Below are 6,352 nucleotides of genomic sequence, written 5' to 3'. Positions count from 1 at the left end.
CCGTTGGATGCCGGCCGGTTCAGTGGTCTAGAGGTTAGTCGCTTGCGCGCGAGATCGGAGGTCCTGGAATCGTATCCTGCGTACGAGACCGTGGGTACGCACTGCTGAAGAGTCCCATACTAGGACGAGCTGGCCGTCCAATGACCCCAGGGATTTTAATGTTAATTTAACATTGATCGATTCATGATCTCAATCAATGACATTGGATTATTTATTACCTTACGTTTCTACAGATAAATATCTATGAAGAACTTTTCCCAGTGCACATGGGTCCAAGTGCTACACATTACAACGGTAGAGACTTAACGATAAAGGGATATAGTTAAAAGTGATGTAAATTAACTACATAAAAATAAAAGGGAAATATGTATTATAAACATCTGCGCTATAATGGTCAATACTGAGTTATATCAAGCTAGTTGCATAATCACCCAGTGCTATTATGTCATGAGTCTCATCTAGGAAGTTCGAATTTTTCTTTACAACGTAGAATGGCATCCAGTGAATAATGTAATATTTTATTACTTGACAATAAATGTAATATTTTGTTTTTGCCACGTTCAGTTATGTCTAATTTCCGCTTTAATCAGTATCCCGCATCGAGGTAATCGGTGAATCGATATGTTTAATACGTGGCCGAACCCGAAAGCAGACATTCTTTTGAGTAGGAGATTCTTCCCTACTCAAGCACTACCCTTTTGGTGCCGCAAAAAGGGTCAAATGTCTGTAATTGATACACATCCTCTACATGTACGATCGTAGCATAGGTTGGTAAGCAATTGTATAGTTCATTGGCGTACTTTAAGAAATGGTAGGTGAAATCTCTATGTTCTTTGTGAGATGCAATCGAGTCTATATCTACAAGATGAACACAAGATAGGAGACTGGTCTTTAAAAATTGTTGAACATTATTAACAATATGAAAGTGTATAACTCATGCACAAGTCCACCTTATCGATTTGGTGAAGAGAATAATTGCTTTGCTCAAGTCATCATACTTAAAGGATGAGAAAAACAATTTGATGTTCTCAGTGAAGCTACAGATGCTTGACTAACCGTAAATATTTGAGTATTGTTCAAGAATAGATACGGCATATTTTATTTTATAACCGATAAAATTACTTCCTAACTGGGATATATTTTAAAAATAACAGTTTATTAGCCCAGTAGGAATAAACGGAAATGATTTTATAGCATTCTCTAAAAATTATCTTTAGTTTGAGAAGAAACTCACAGCTTTGATTATTGGTAGTTTCTTGTCATACATATCAGGTTCTGGTCTTATAGTCTATGCTCTTATGATTGATAATTTGGTGAGAAAAATACACATAACCTTAAACATAACAAAGTAATCACTGATATTACATGAAAAATGAATCATGTAAATTATCAGGCCTCATATTAATTATTTACTTATTTGATTCACAGTGTTTATCTTCTGGTAGGTTGATCGGTTCTGAAGAAATATTAATTTACTTAGTGATAATTTTTTACTTTGAACGGAGATAACCTTGGATGATGGATTATTGTTGTGATCTATACCTAGGATAATACGAATCTACTGGTAGTCAGAATATGAGTTTAGATCTAATATAATAATTTTTCCAGTAGGAACTGTTATGCTATTGCAATTCAGTGATACTCACCTGCCCATGCAGAATAATTATAAAGAGAGATCTGCACAAGAGACTATTTAGTGTTTGGAGAAAGATAAATTATATTGACAACATGATTAAATATGTACTGATTACGCGATACTGAAATAAATGTTATACAATGGTTTCTTATAACTTGAACAATACACAAAGGGAGAATAAGCAGGATTTTTGAACTGAGGTACAGTACGATGTGATAAGACAATACTTTGAAGTGTATTAATAACATGATTTTTGGTGTTACCCTAATAAACTAACTTTTTAACTTTAGATTTGATCAATAATCTAAATTATTTCTTCATGAACTAAAATTTTTCAACCTGTATAAATACTAATGATAATTTCATGTTTTATGGATTTTAAATAAGATTAATTCAGCGTAGAGTTCTCTTTTCGGCGAGTTCATTTTCAAAGCTGTACAATCGCAAATATATTTGCGATGGCAATGTGTTTCAAGTGATACTGATTAATGAAATTTGGGATTTTGGATGAAGATTAGTAAAACGTATTCCGGCTTATTAATTTGATGAATACACATTCGAATGTTTATCTATTGATGAACTACAGATATAAATGTGTTATATCTTCAAATAACAACAACTTAATTTACATTGTTAGTATATTTGTTAAATGATAGATAAAATACTCTATACAAATCTTTAATTAGAACAGCAGAAAGTTAGATTAACAGTTACGAACACTTTGCATTAGTCTAATTTATAATTTTAATAGTTGAATTCATAAGTCGACGTTAGCTATTAAAATGACTACAATCTCCATAAACATCATTCTCATCACAATCGTCATGTGGTCACCAGTGACTGACTTCAAAATGATTTCCTGGATTTCTAGTGAGATGCCGTGACCAGTGGAGTTCAATCCGTGTCACGTGGAGACAAGTATCTACTTCACACAATGGATGAATGATTGCGCAAGATCATAGATCGATTAAAGTTAGACATTAACACTGTTGGATGCCGATCGATTCAGTGGTCTAGAGGTCTTGGGTTCGGGTCTCGCATGCGGGATCGTGGATGCATACTAATTAAGAGTCCCGCACTAGGACGAAATGGCCATCCAGTGCTTCCAGATTTTCAATGGTAGTCTAGCTTACATCTGGTAAGGACAGGGTTGGATGGAGAATGCTGGTGAGCGGCCTATGCTCCTTCACGAGAAGTAACAGGCGTAAGTAAGTAAGTAAGTCTAGCTTACATCGACTTATGCATTCAACTATTAAAATTACTACAATCTCCACAAATTTCATTCTCATCACAATTTATAATTCAATGTGTATACACAGAAAAATTTACCTGATCATACTGTATTGTTACAATTTTTAAATTTCTATATTTGCATGAATAAAAACCTTCTTACTATTAAAAATGAATTGACTGTTTATAGTTAGTTATCTAACTATTGTTATTCATAATATAAGTAAGAAAAATATTTGACAAAACTATTAGTTGTAACAAGCAATAACCTATAAAGATAAGACTATATATCAAGAATCCTATAAAACAACTGTTTGATATATATTATACATAAACTATTTGTTATTAATGTATAACTAACTATGGTTCTTTGATAGTTGTTTTTTGTCTTTTCTCAACAACAAAACAAACTGAAATATAGATTTATTCACATTGTTTTATGATCTGTATATATATATATATATATATATATATATATATATATATATATATATATATATATATACTGTGTACATATAACTATCTTTAAAGGAAATGAAAGTAGATATATTGTTTCACTTTCGCCATCAACTAGAAAGGAAGTTATTAAATAATGACAATAAATTCACTTGGTGTTGTTTTACTTATATCTTCTTATTGTTATTTAGGAATGTGATTGATCAGTCTCATGTTAGCATATGTGCATCCTGTGTGGATTGCCTCGATATTACTTTAAGTCACAAGCAAAGATGGATAGTGGCTAGAAGTGGATTCCAGGACGCGCGTTTCATCCTATTTAGGACTCGTCAGCTGGTTGTATACGAATCCCAGAGTTGATGTTCATTCCGGGACTCGAACCCAGTACCATTCGCTTCAACGTCACCACGTTATCCATTTAGCTACTGGACCCTGATAGCCACCGGCTTGTGCAATGGGGTGATGTTTAAATTTACTTAGTGTTGTTTTACTTGTATCTTCCCATCTTTATTTGGGACAGCAATTGATCAGTTTCGCGTTGGCATATGTGCATCCTGTGCTGATTGCCTCGATATAGCCTGAAGTCACAAGCTTTTTAAGCAAAGATGGATAGTGCCTAGCAGGTACATCCAGCTGACGAGTCCCAAATAGGACGAAACGCGTGTCCTGGATACCACCGCTAACCACTATCAATCTTTGCTTAAAAAAACAAATGTTTATTCCTATATATATATAGAACAAGCTGGTATTCACATTAAGGTTTTTACAATAATATAATCTATACGTAAAAGATACGATTTATTATAAATCTGATGGGAGCTGACTGAGGTAGTTGAAACAGTTTTAAATATGGGTAACATGTGTTATGTGTTCTCTGAGAGTAAACAATCTTAGCGTATTCATAAAAGAATTTCTTCATCCACTATCATTTTTAGGTTGAAGGGCTTGAGTTACTCCGACGTTTCTGATCGAGGCATTCTGATCACGATGCATAGTGTAAGCAGAGACTGATCAATTACAGTCCTTAAAATCAGCAAGCAGACAATTTAAAGCTTGAATTATGTATCCTAGGAACTTCAAAGTAAGTAAGGTTAGACGTTAGTTAGAGAGAAGGGATCTTTTTTCAGCTAGTTTATTATTGAGCTTTACTCTTCATATACATAGTTATAAAATTTGAAGAACTAATTTCATGAAGAAGTATGAGCAATTGATAAATATGACTATACAATAGAAATATTTTAATACTGGTCAATATAATGTAAATAAGTTTGTGTAATTTCCACAGTGAATGAGCAAATAAAATAAACTGTACGAATAAGTTAGGTAAATTTCCAGTTTCAAAGGTGACCAAACTTCAGATGTATCCAAGAATCTTATGTCTTCAACAAAACTGTGATAAATATTCATAAATAAGAAAATTATTTCACTCATCTGTAAACGATAAGCTGTATCAGGCTGTTTGTCTAAATGTTTATTTAACAGTTCACCTGTTCCTGTAGAGCAAGAACATACAGAGCCTACCTTCCAAAAAAGGATATGAAAAAATATTTCAGCCTGTTATTACAAAAGTGAAAACAAAGCATTTGGAATTTTCACCCTTGAACATTCATTTAACTCTGATTATAAAAATAACCTATATGTAAATTTAAAGGTTGTTCATATAATCCGTCTAAATTTATAAGGATTTCTTTATTTCTAATCACTTTAAATAACAAATACCTTTTCCTCATTGATCAGACTAAATCTGATTTCTGTATACAAAATGAAAGCCTTATCTTAGTTGTCACATTGACCTTAGACTATTATTATTATTTCATCTTAACCTACATTTGAAACTATCCCAATTCTCTTTAACCATGTTTCAAAACCGTCATCTAGAAGATACAGGTGTTTATTAACAGCTGTCTATGCGAAATACTTCGGACCCGTTGGCCAGACACTATCAGAAACAACCTACTGTGGAATAGAACAAACCAGATCCCAGTGGAGGGAGAAATAAGGATAGGACACACATTGAGGAAAGCACCGAACTGCATCACAAGACAAGCCCCCACTTGGAATCCTCAATGCCAAAGGAAAAGAGGAAGACCAAAGAACATGTTACGCAGGGAAATGGTGATACACATGAGAAAAATGAACAAGAATTGGATGTAACTAGAAAAGAAGGCCCATTATAGAGTGGATTAGAGAATGCTGGTTGGTGGCCTATTGGGAGTAACAGGCGCAAGTAAGTAAGTAATGTCTCAAATTCAACTAAAATTAACTTACAACTGTTTCTAATATCGTTTCATTTAATCCCTATAAAAGTTTTGAAGCATTCGTTTTAATTAACTTAATCCATTCACACCGTTATGTAGGACAAGACCATTATTTTTATACCACTTCTTTATTTGCTCACGTTTTGTAGATGTTAGATAAACTTGTATTATTATCATTTACATCACATAATATAATGAATAATTTGTAATTATTTTGTTTTTTTGTTGAATTAGGGTTTTATAAGCGTGATTACTTATCCATTCCTAACCAACACTTAGTTATTTTATGCTCACTAGTGACTGGCTTCAAGAGGTATTTCCTGGAGTTCTAGTGAGAAGCCGTGACCAGTGGAGTTCAACTGGGTCTGTTGTGAGATATTGACTCATTGAAGACAATAGTGGATGTGTCACTTAATTTTGTGGATTAGTTGAATTTAGACATTAACATCGCAGGATGCCGGCTTAGTGCTCTAGTAGTTAAATGCTCGCGCGCTAGACTGATAGGTCCTGATTTGGAATCTCACGAGGTGGGATCATGGATGCACACTGTTGAGGAGTCCTACAATAGGACGAAACGGCCGTCCAGTGCTTCTATGTTTTCCATAGTGGTCTAGCTTCGACTGACTCATGATCTCAACTATTAAAATTTAGTTATTTTCTCAGTATTTTTGTCTTTCAAGACTTATTCTCTTATGGTTAAGGTATTAATTTATTGAGTAAACAATTAATTCGAAAATCTGAAGTATTATTATTTCATTAATCAATTATATAA

The sequence above is a fragment of the Schistosoma haematobium genome, chromosome 1 (assembly GCF_000699445.3).
Source record: "Schistosoma haematobium chromosome 1, whole genome shotgun sequence".
Classification (NCBI taxonomy): Eukaryota; Metazoa; Platyhelminthes; class Trematoda; order Strigeidida; family Schistosomatidae; genus Schistosoma; species Schistosoma haematobium.
This window is presented reverse-complemented; position numbering follows the sequence as displayed.